This window comes from Pseudophryne corroboree, chromosome 2 (assembly GCF_028390025.1).
Source record: "Pseudophryne corroboree isolate aPseCor3 chromosome 2, aPseCor3.hap2, whole genome shotgun sequence".
Taxonomy (NCBI): Eukaryota; Metazoa; Chordata; class Amphibia; order Anura; family Myobatrachidae; genus Pseudophryne; species Pseudophryne corroboree.
Window position 1 is genome coordinate 209956349 of NC_086445.1, and position 13027 is coordinate 209969375.

Here is a 13027-nt window from a genome sequence, read left to right on the forward strand (position 1 = left end):
TAGGTCGGTTTGAATAGGTGGGCGATGTCTGTTCCAACTGCTCTTGTGGGTGGTCTCCTCTGGATTCCCGCCGCATACATAATGTACAGTAAATACAGTTTATATCTATATTCTGCTCCTGCACATAACTATCCGCAGGAACATGCAATCTTCCTCAAACCAACACCGGAATGTTACCCTTAAAATACCCTATGTGTAAAATGTGCACTATTTGGATTAAATGTGTAATGTGTTTTGATGGCTTTTCCATGCATTCACAAACTCTACCGTAAATACTCATACCACGCGCTAATACGCAGGTCCGCGGGAGCGACCATACGCGAATTGCAAATATGCGCACGCACGGCAGAGCAAGTACGCGCACAGAGGCCATCTGTGCGTAGTTTGTATGTAATGTATGTACTGCAATATTTTCCAACTTTGACAGTCCACCCTTTGGCAGTCACCAATAGCTGCCACTATCTAATCACTAAACAGAAAAATATCTATACAATATCTACAGAAGCTTTGATGATCGGGGAGAGTTGTAGGTGGGAAATGTATGACCTAGTGGGATAGTAAAAAGCATGTATGTATGAATCCATGTCTGAGGGGCATGTATCATCGTGCTGTATATGTTCTAGATAAGCTTCGAGGTACTGCGAAGTATACATTAAATCCTTCTCATCCCGTACTAAGGGTCTGTAAATGGGCCAACAAACACTACCGAGCTCTTTTCGGCTTCTTGTTCCAACAAATGGGGTGCACATTTTGTTGATGATACATGGAGGGGGAACATATGTGAGTGCTAGTATATGTGGATATCACCTGTCGACTATGTGTGCTGTTAACTGGAGGTTGCAGAGATAAAGATAAGACACATATCTAAAATACATTCACATAAACATTTTGGGTAGGGCTGATGTCTTTTCCGGTTGGATGTATCTGGGCAGAGGGGGAAACAAAAGAAAAACAGGTGAAAGAAACAGGCCATGAAATTCATTTGCAATCCTTATCATAACACTGTCTCTATGGATGGGTCATAAATTAAATCTGCTGCTATAACAGCGCCCCCGCTCCTTAGACTCATCAACTTTGTGCCGTGCTTGCGCCGCATCAGAATTCGAACACACCTAAATATCGAACCAATAATTATGACGACTCCCAGGATACAAAGGAGAAACTTCCCTACACTCATAATAACATTTTGAGCCCACTCTCCTAAATCTGAGAACCAATTTCGTGGGTTCAACCATGAGACCCAGCTGGTTAGTTCATTACTCACAGTCGCTAAGGTAAGGTTGTGCTTCCTACTGAACTCCCACTTCAACTGCAAGATATCGTCCATCTTTTGATAGATGATATCCGTCGGGTCGTCAGTACTGTTCGTAATATACGTACAGCACTTCACACCATATTGAGTTGCCAGAGTAACACAGTACCCACCTGTCACGGCTGTGATATAATTAAGGACCATCCTGTGCTGAATCAGTTCCTGCTTGTAAGCTTGTAACTCCCTTCCCGTATATCTGAAGGTGTCGTCATACATCTCAGTGATATTATCTATCAAGTTCGCTAGCGCATGGATATACCTATAATTTATCATTCCTCTGGCAGTACGGGTGATGTCTAATGCGAGAAGGAATTGAATCCCGGTGGATTTGTGGATCAAATCAAAGGCTGCGTGCTCTTTCCTATCTATGAGGTGTCTCTTGATGATGTGTTCATAGCGAGTATGAGTATAAGGAGCCTGAGCACTGCGGTGAACGTCTTTCATCTTATCATGGGTTATGGTCATGACCTCTGGCAGTACTCTCCCAATATAACACAATCCCTCTGAGCTCGGGGCAAGCCACTTGTACGCCTTCCTCCCACATATGAAATAGGCATCATCTGGGAGAACATAGGGGACAAAATATAACATCACCATATTACAAATTTTCCAAGTAAAGAAACCAATCCCTAGTTCTCCCATCTGCTCAGTACAAGTATCGGGCTGGATGATATGAGCACAATACCCTGGAGATACTTTTCCAACCCACATGGTCTTGTTTCCACGAGTATACCTATACCGAAAATACCTCCCACTGTTGGCCATTTGGCGTACAAGTTCAGAGTCTATGGGTATCCTATCAGCTCTGTGTGAAAAGGTCATTGTCTGGTCACTTCCCAATTTCCCTGTTTTCGGTAATTGGAAATATTAAAACACAATAAGGACCTATCTACATGATACTGGTGGAGCTTCAAACTAGGGGGCCTAGAGATATTGAATTTCTTGTCCACCGGTCTCCCACCCCGTAATTCGAGTACCTCATCTATTGCTAAAGGGTACGGTACTAATCCTGACTTGCTCTGACCTTGAGGTACCTGTGAGCACACCCAGCATTTGGTCTGGTTTAAGACCTTACCCACTAGTGAGTGGTAATCACTCAACGGATGACGGTCCATGTTGATATTAAGGTTGGACTGACATCTCTGGATGCACCCATCCTCAACTATATTCTCACAATTCCTACAAATACAATATTCATCAGACAATATCCCCTCACAGTGCCTCCGAGCTCCCTGACTACCAGAGCGCTTACTGATGCCAGCTTTTACTAAAGTGATGCGCTGATCCTGAGATCCTACAAATCCATACTTGCCATCAGAACCCATTCCAGATCCCTGCTCGACCTCTCTGGGACCCTCACAAAAACACACTGTCCTTATCAAAACCAGAATTACTAACAGAACCCGAATCGCAGTCTCTTGTGATCGATCCATTTCGTTAGGGGAAAGGAGGAAAATAAGAAGGAGAAAAGAAAGGAAAGATACAGGGGGAGGTGAAAAAAGAAAGTGGTATGACAACCGTTCTATATCTTGTTACTCTCTGTGCTCAGATGCCCCTCAACAGACCTGCCTCTCAACTTTCCAGGAACAGACACTCCAGTGATACGAGATTCTCTACACTCTGCTCTTTGTCAGGAGTTCTCTCCAGGTCAGCGACCTTCTTGCAGTGGGACGAGTGGATCCAAGTCTCTCTTTCGGGGACCTTCAATGCTGTTGTGCTGGTTAACAAAACTTGATATGGTCCTTCCCACCTGTTTATGAGGCAACCTGAGCGTAAGAAATTTCGAATCATCACATAATCCCCAGGTTCAATGTCATGACAATTACTGTTCGGTAGGTCAGGAATCACCAGCTTTTAATTTCTTTGTTGATTTCTCAGCTGCTGGCTCATCCCAACCAAATATTTCACAGTCACTTCATTATTACATTTCAAATCATCATGGGGGTCTATCATTACGTGAGGTTGTCGACCAAAAAGGATTTCAAAGGGTGATAGGTTAAGGGGAGACCTCGGAGTGGTTCTGATGCTGTACAATACTAGTGGCAAAGCTTCTGGCCACGACAATCCAGTTTCAGCCATTAATTTGCTTGTTCTTAATAGTGCTATTCACTCCACCTTTGCACTCGCATGTGGATGGTACGAAGTATGCAGCTTGCTATTAATTCCCATCAGCTTGCACATGACCTGAAAGACTTCACCTGTAAAATGGGTACCCCTATCACTTTCAATTATTCTAGGGATACCATATCTACACACAAATTCCTGCACAATTTTCTTTGCAGTGAGCGTAGCAGTATTTGTGGCAGCAGGGAACGCTTCTACCCAGTTGGAAAGTACATCGATACAAACTAACACATATTTTAAATTCCTACAGGGTGGTAACTGTATGAAGTCGATTTGTATTACCTGAAAAGGTCCGTCTGTTGGAGGGATATGGGATGGCTCTGTTGGTATTGACTTTCCAATATTCTTCCTCAAGCAAGTAAAACATGTCATTGCTCTCTTACCTGCATGAGAAGAGAATCCTGGCGCACACCAGTAGGCTCTCACCAGCTTACACATACCCTCTTTACCCAGATGAGTCAGACCGTGTGCCGCCTCAGCTAAGCTTGGAAGATATGCTCTGGGGGCTACTGGCTTACCGTGTCCACCTGTCCAAAGTCCTGAGGACTCCTGGCCATACCCCTTTGACCTCCAGACTGCCTTTTCCTGTAAAGAACACAAATCTTGCATTTCAATTAATTATTGTGTGTTGATTGTGTTAAATGTCATCAATGATGTGATGTTCATTTGTATGGGGGTGCTGGCTGCTGATTTAGCAGCTTCGTCTGCCCGGCTGTTACCAAGTGAAATTGGGTCTTGGTTGTAAGTATGTGCTTTGCACTTGATAACAGCCACTCCGTCTGGTTCCTGTATCGCTGTTAAAAGTCTTTTGATGTGGGACGCATGCGCTACCGGTGTGCCAGCTGCCGTCATGAAATTTATGAGACGCCATAGGGCCCCGAAATCATGCACCACTCCAAAGGCATACCTAGAATCTGTGTATATATTAGCTGACTTACCCTTGGCCAATTCACACGCTCTGGTTAGGGCGACCAACTCAGCAACTTGTGCTGAGTGCGGTGGGCCCAGGGGTCAGCTTCTATGATACCTCTGTCGTCTACAACTGCATATCCAGTGCACAGGTCTCCCGAGTCAGTCTGTCTATGGCAACTACCGTCAGTGTAGAAGGTAAAGTCTACTCCTTCCAGTGGGTTGTCACTGATGTCAGGTCTCGCAGTGAAAGTCTGATTCAGGTATTCCATACAATCATGCTTATCAGTGTCTGCACTAAATCCTCCTTCACCATCATTCTCATCCTCCACCCTTTGTGCCTGTCCAGGCACACTTGGCAAGTAAGTTGCAGGATTTAGAGCTGCATCTCTTAATGGTGATGTTTACAGGGGCCATCAGTGATAATTCCCACTTTGTAAACCGAGCAGATGAGACATGTCTGGTTTGGGCGGAGTTCAGTAAGGCTGATACTGCATGAGGTGTATGGATGGTCAGGTTGTGTCCTAACACTACGTCCTCACTTTTACTTACTAGCAAAGCTATCGCTGCAACACTTCGCAAGCATGTGGGGAGAGACCGCGCTACAGTGTCCAACTGTGCACTGTAGTAAGCTACCGGCCTGCTGACATCACCATGTCTCTGGGTTAACACTCCTGCCGCGCACCCTGCACTTTCTGTACTGTATAATTCAAAGGGCTTCTCATAATCTGGCATACCTAATGCTGGTGCCTGTGATAGGCACTGTTTGAGTCTCTCAAAGGCCAGTTCGGACTCATCTGTGTGCGAGATCCGTTCTGGTTTGTTCGAAGAGACCATTTCTTGCAAAGGTAAAGCCAGTATAGAGAACCCTGGAATCCAGTTTCGACAGTACCCACACATTCCAAGGAAAGTGCGGATCTGTTGCTGCGTTTGTGGCAGAGTCATGTCGCGAATCGCCTGTATTCTATCAGCGGTGAGGTGTCTACGTCCTTGAGTCAAGCAATGTCCCAAATATTTTACCCTGGTCTGGCACAACTGCAACTTATCCTTTAAAAACCTTGTGTCCCGTTTGGGAAAGATGAAACAGAAGCTGTTTCGTGTCTTTCAAGGACGATTCGAGTGAGTCAGAACACAACAATAAGTCATCGACATACTGTATTAGCACTGATCCACTCTCAGGTTGAAAGGACTGTAAACAGTCATGCAAGGCCTGGGAGAAAATACTCGGGCTGTCAATGAAACCTTGGGGGAGAGGAGTCCAGGTGTACTGTACTCCCCTGTATGTAAAAGCGAAGAGGTATTGGCTGTCAGGGTGCAGAGGGACAGAAAAGAAGGCAGAACAGAGGTCGATGACAGTTTAGAATTTTGCAGTAGAGGGGATTTGCATGAGGATGACTGCTGGATTGGGCACTACGGGGAATTGGCTCTCAACTATCTTGTTTATCCCCCTTAGATCCTGCACTAGCCTGTAACCCCTCCCCCCACTCTTTTGCACAGGGAAGATGGGACTATTGGCAGTGCTGGACGTCCTGACTAGGATGCCCTGTTGTAACAACCGCTCTATGACGGGGTACACTCCTAATTCTACCTCTGGCTTCAGAGGATACTGAGGAGCTATCCTACCATCTTTTACTTGCACTACTACTGGAGCTACATTTGCCATCAATCCAGTGTCTTGTCCATCTTTGGTCCAAAGGGAACCCGGTATTTGTGAGATCATTTCCTCTACCTTTGATGGACACTTGTCTATAACAGTAGAATGCGACATTAGCCTTTGAGGGGTGTCTAATATATCTTGTACTTCTTGAGCGTGGTTCCCAGGTATATCCAAGTAGACACCCTCAGGAGTACACACCGCATTTTACACAATAAATCTCTGCCGAGCAGATTAGTCGGAGCCGATGCAGCCAACAGAAAAGAATGTTTGGTTTGCAAGGGCCCTATCGTAATCTCTGCCGGTCTACTCAAAGGGTATTGTTGCACAGTTCCTGTTACTCCCATTGCCGAAATTGTTTTTCCCGTGGTTTTTATACCTACCGTCGAATTTAACACTGACCTTGGCCGCCCCTGTATCTACAAGAAAAGGTAATGGTACGCCAGCTACATCAACTGTGACCTCAGGTTCGCTTCCAAGGCTAGCAATCAACTTCACTGGCTGCAGACTACAGGTGTGGCCCAACCCCTATTGTGTGGTGAGACCCTCCCGCAGCGCATTGGCAGCTACAATATGTGAGGGGGGTAGCTGAGAATTTGCGGAGGCCTGCCAGTCTCTCCTTGGTGGGTACCTCCTTGTTTCCCCTGCATGTGGCTCGTAATTTCTCCTAGGTGGTCCCTGATCCCAATTATGTGCATTGTAGTGTGGTTCATATCCTGGTCTAGGGGGTCGGTATACATTGTGTACCTTTATTCCTACAGTCTCTTGCAAAAATGTCCTTCTTTCTTACAATAGAAGCATATTATTGACCGTGACTTACCATCAGGGGTCTGGAGTTTTGGCTGATGTACTTTCGTTGTAAGAGCATTTATACTTACTGTCACCAGCTTATCCCCCTGAGACTCCCTGTGTTTACTGATGTTCCTATCGTGCTCGATAGCGGACTCTCTCAATGCAGCCACCGAGATACCTCTCCAGTTTGGTAGAGAGGTCTGTACCCTTGTTCTTAATGCCTCCTTTAACCCGTCCATTAATACAGTAACAGCTACCTCCCTGTGATGCGCATTATCTTTTATGTCCTCGATTCAAGTGTATCTAGACATTTCCTGCAGTGCTCGATGGAAATATTCGGATGCCATTTCATCTTGCTGTTGTCTTATGGAAAAGATTTTATTCCATTTGACAACAGTAGGGAAATATACTCCTAATTGCAGATTAATTTGCCGTACATTCTCCTGATTGTATTCATCAGTGAGAGGTACTTCTGCGTCTAACTTACAATCGGTTATGAATTTTGCGGGGTCAATATTTGAGGGAAAACATACCCGTAGCACTATTCGCCAATCTTTGTGCGTGGGTTTGTTGGCATTACCTAACTCTTTAATGAACCTCTGGCATGCGACTAGATCTTTTCTGGGATCGGGAAATTCTGACATAATTGACCTTAACTCTGTTCGGGACCAGGGACAGTGCATGGCAATGTTCCTGATGGGAGTGATTCCCTGAGCGTCAGTCTTCCCATTGGGTACTGCAATCACCCTGACAGGATTTAATTCAATTACATCATTCTGGTTTGATTCTACAATGTGGGGAGCTGTTGTCTCTGCATAATGTATGGTACCATACTTACATGTGGACACAACCTCACTTATCCCTCCGCTAGGGGGCCTTGTTACTGCTCTTGTTGGTTGAGCCGTGCCCACCTGAGTGTCTTGTATGGTGGCTGCTAGAGAGAGTGCCGATATCGTGCTGGGCTCATCTTCCTGCTCGCAGTCCTGGGGAAAATTTAAAACAGGATACAACTAGCAAGGGTTAGCGTTAGTACATTTATCAATTACTCTCCTATCCTGTACCAATGTACCATTGTCTGTAGCCACTTTCTCCCCCACAATATATGGTGGTGGTGGTGCGTTCGCCATTGTTTTCCCGCTAGGTTTGGAACCTGCTGCGCAAGCTAATTCTCTTTGCACATCCCCCTCTTGCTGCCATAAATTTAAACAATCTGTATGTCTAATCCTTTGTCTCCTGGATTTTATCAGACATATCCTTATCCTTAAGTTCTGCAATACCTCTGGTTCAAAGCTGCCCACCCTAGGGAATGGTTCCCTATCTTTGTTAGTCATACATACCCATTCATTGCAAAAAGCCTCCGTGTGTGAACCATACTTTTCACACATAATAAACCTTGCTGACCCTCTCGGTCGCAAATCTGACCTTTTCGGTCCCACTTCTTCAGCCTGAACCCTAGCTACTGAACGCCCACTGCTTGTGCAATTGGATCCCATTGCGGACTTTTTGCCAATAAACGCAATCCCCAATGCACACCGCAGTTTGACGTTGAAAGACACCTAGCGCTTTCACTTGCTCCTTCTCCACTGAGTACCACGACTCACTGCAATAGTGAACACCACGAACCCAGTGAGGCCCTATCTGGTTTCTATTTACTGGAAGTGTTTAGGAGTGACTTACCTATTCCAGTAAATATACACCGCTGGAGATTTTCTTGAGAGAGAGACCAGCGAAAACTCCCTATAACCTTATACACAAATCACACTTGCGTATGCTCTATACAGCGCTAATGATACCGCGATTTTACGCAAAAGCTCGTAAAGGGGTACCCAGTTGCACTATATATATATATCGCACCCACAAATGCGCGGTCCAATCACACAGCGTATAGGTACTTGTTACCTATCTTCCGTACAACCACGGGTCGATGTACAAACTGCGACCCTCAGCCCGGAGCGTAATACAAAAACCTTTTTACTTCAATACTTCGCAATACTTATGCACTATCACGCTCCTTTGAAAATCACCTCACGATTTGCGTATTTCAATCTATATTAACGTGAGTCAGCCGCCTCACGCCACCATGCCTCTACTTACTTGGTGTACCACGGGACCCGATTTCCGGAGTTCAATACGTTCACTCTTACATTCGCTCACTCAAATATACTTTGTTTTTCTGTACAGAAAATTTGGATTCATTCAGGTTGGCAGCTTTACCCCAGAGGCAATTTAAAAAAAAAAAATTTGCACTAAAATTTTTTATACAATTTTTTTTTTTAAAGAAACCGGGTAGTTTTGTGCTATCGTAGCGTGGCTACTGTCCCACCTTTAAACTAAATGAACTATCGTGTGATTTTATTATGCGCACACAGCCCTACGCAAGCTTGCGTAATTACGCAACCGTGCGTACCTCTATGCCACGTGTGCGGCCTTGCGCCACGTGCACGTTTTTGTATGCTGTCCTCACGTTCCGTACCACGTGTACCAATGTGCGTACGCAATAAAACAGATCACACAACTTCTATAAATGTGAGCAATACTAACTACTATTGCCCACTAAACACAACACAGTTTCTTTCTGTATAAACCTTTACAACCAGGCCAGACTGCATTTGTGCTTTACGCTTACTTCCTTAAACATTTATTTTAGTTTTAACTATATAGCAACAAATGTAACCGGTTTCACACAGATCTAAATTAATCTAGCAATCTGAGTGTTATGGCAACAATGTGAGGGTATACAAAGAGTATGGGTGCTGTGTACGCTTTTGACGCCCCAAAAAATTTCACAGATTTTTAAATAGCTTTTTTTTTGTTTACTTTACGGGTTCTCCCAGCATCTCTACAAACCATACAGAGCAGACGCCATCTAATCAGCAAATAAATAGGGTTTTCAGTGCATCCATCGACCAGGAAAAGGATACGTAGGATACTTTCTGTCTGCCCTTTTGCTGATCGATTAAGTCTGCTTTGACCTGTTAGGCTGTGAGTATGTGGAAAACCGGACGGAGCCCCCAATTAAGAATGCTGATTTATATACAGGAATGAAAGCTATACCTTAAACACACCTTAAATACACTTTACCATGGAGCCGCTGCGGCCGCTATACTTAATACACACTCTACGTACTTTTTTACGCTATTAGCGTAGAGTCCCGTACTGCGTACGGACTTTGCGTACAAATGCCGCGCTGACGGTACAAAGTACACACAGCGCGTACACACCCAATGAATACACTTTAAACCTTATACAGCAATGCAATGCGATACTAATACACTTTAAACCTTAGCAGGGAAAGAAAGACACAACACCAGTCTGTAGTTAAACCACTGGGTTCCAACACCACAGCGTATTATTGCTGAAAGGGGGTTACAATACAAACAATACAATACAACAGAATAATGGCTACATTCAATGGTACATACGTGATTGGATTCGCCACGCTACCCGGTGTGGTCCTTGGTCATCTAATAGATAACGTTGTGAGTCTTGTGTCTGACCAGGCCTGCAGCAGGCTCTCTTTATACAATTCATCCAAAACTTAACACAATGGATACTGTAATCTCTTTGTCCATTGGACACAGGGATGGTCATTTACAGTACAGGAGAGGTCATAGGTCGGTTTGAATAGGTGGGCGATGTCTGTTCCAACTGCTCTTGTGGGTGGTCTCCTCTGGATTCCCGCCACATACATAATGTACAGTAAATACAGTTTATATCTATATTCTGCTCCTGCACATAACTATCCGCAGGAACATGCGATCTTCCTCAAACCAACACCGGAATGTTACCCTTAAAATACCCTATGTGTAAAATGTGCACTATTTGGATTAAATGTGTAATGTGTTTTGATGGCTTTTCCATGCGTTCACAAACTGTACCGTAAATACTCATACCACGCGCTAATACGCAGGTCCGCGGGAGCGACCATACGCAAATTGCGAATATGCGCACGCACGGCAGAGCAAGTACGCGCACGGAGGCCATCTGTGCGTAGTTTGTACGTAATGTATGTACTGCAATATTTTTTGACTTTGACAATATATATACATACTTACATACATGCATGTGCGTGTGTCTGAGGCTATGAAATGGATAGAAGTCCAAAGAACTTACCAAAGACTTCTGATATCTGAACCAGTAGCTTGATTACGTTGAGATATTTTGTGTGCATGTTAAACCTGTCCATAAAGTCTGCCAAAAAAGGAGATGGCCAAACTGGACAGATCCAGGTGGATGTCTTCAGGCTGAATGACCAGACTGCATGGACGTCCATCTAACAGGATGGTTAATTTACTCATCCCAGTTGGTGTGGTAGAAGCCAGCACTTTTGCAGGGAAGTGGTATGTTACAGTATGTCAACATTCAGAATGTCAACATGGTTATTTCAGATAAAAAAAAAACCTGAAGACTTGCGTTGGGATACTGTATGTACAGCAGCTTTAGTGCACATATTAAACAGACAAGCACTATAATGTATATGCAATAAGAAAACCATATGAAACCAATAAGAGTTGAAATGTTACACTTGATTGCAACAGAAAACAGAAAATGTTTAAGATCTTTTATGAAATGATTGAGCCTGTGTAAATAGCAACTGGGTATACATGGGAAGAGGTGATGCAGGCTTGGTGAGCCTAACCAGACCTATCCTTACTCAAATATTTCTCTCCAGTCCTTTGTGGCTGCTTCTCAGCACCCACACTAAGCTTCATGCTGCTAAGTGGCCAGATGTCGATGCTGTACATTAGGGGATCCGTAGCACTAGTCTGACAGCTTCTAATGCGTTTCATACATACAGTGCATCCAGAAAGTATTCACAGTGCTTCACTTTTTCCACATTTTGTTATGTTACAGCGGGTGGTCTTCAGTATGCCGGCGGTCGGGCTCCCGGCGCCCGACCGCCGGCATACCGACACTTATTCTCCCTCGTGGGGGTCCACGACCCCCCTGGAGGGAGAATAAAATAGTGTGGCGCGCGTAGCGAGCCCGCAAGGGGCTCATTTGCGCTCGCCACACTGTCGGTAAGCCGGCGGCCGGCCTCTCGGCGCCGGTATGCAGGTCGCCGGGAGGCCGGCCGCCGGCAGATCGTAGTGAACCCGTTACAGCCTTATTCCAAAACGGAATAAATCAATATTTCCCTCAAAATTCTACACACAATGGGGCAGATGTATTAAGCCTGGAGAAGTGATAAAGCAGTGATTAAATGTAAGTTGATAACGCACCAGCCAATGAGCTCCTAACTGTCAATTTACATATTGGAGCTGATTGGCTGGTGCGTTATCACCTTGCACTTATCACTGCTTTATCACTTCACCAGGCTTAAAATATCTGCCCCAATACCCCATAATGACAACCTGAAAAAAGTTTTTTGTAATTTTTTTTTGTGCAAATTTATTTAAAAAAAAAACTAAGAAATCACATGTACGTAAGTATTCACAGCCTTTGCCATGAAGCTCAAAATTAAGCTCAGGTGCATCCTGTTTCCACTGCTCATCCTCGAGATGTTCCTACAGGTTAATTGGAGTCCACCTGTGGTAAATTCAGTTGATTGGACATGATTTGGAAAGACACACGCCTGTTTATATATGGTCCCACACTTGACAGTGCATGTCTGAGCACAAACCAAGTATGAAGTCAAATGAATTGTCTGTAGACCTTCGAGACAGGATTGTCTCGAGGCACAAATCTGGGGAAGGGTACAGAAAAATATCTGCGGTTTTGAAGGTCCCAATGAGCACAGTGGCCTCCATCATCCGTAAATGGAAGAAGTTCGGAACCACCAGGACTCTTCCTAGAGCTGGCCAGCCGTCTAAACTAAGCAATCAGGGGAGAAGGGTCCTAGTCAGCGAGGTGACCAAGAAACCGATAGTCACTCTGTCAGAGCTATAGCATTCCTCTGTGGAGAGAGGAGAACCTTCCAGAAGGACAACCATCTCTGCAGCAATCCACCAATCAGGCCTGTATGTTAAGGGGGGTACACACGGAGAGATCTGTGTTTAAAATCTAAGCAATCTGACTAGATCGCTTAGATTTTGGGCACGGATCTGCCGTGTGTATGGCCCCAGCGATAGCAATGTGCTATCGCCGGTGCTAGATTGAGCTTGCATGCAGGCTCAATCTAGCGGGTCGCTCACTTCACCGTTGAGTGAAGTGTGCACCCCATCCGTCCATCCACCTCCCTCACTCAGCACATTGCGCTGTGCTGAGCGGGGGGAGAGATGTGTGCTGAGCGGTCT

General features: G+C 45.0%; 1 protein-coding gene across 2 annotated transcripts in view; it reads left to right on the forward strand.

The window, feature by feature from the left end:
* Nucleotides 1-13027, forward strand: part of GALNT6 (polypeptide N-acetylgalactosaminyltransferase 6) — a 116819-nt gene that overhangs the window by 67175 nt on the left and 36617 nt on the right. The gene's annotated exons all lie outside the window — the stretch shown is intronic.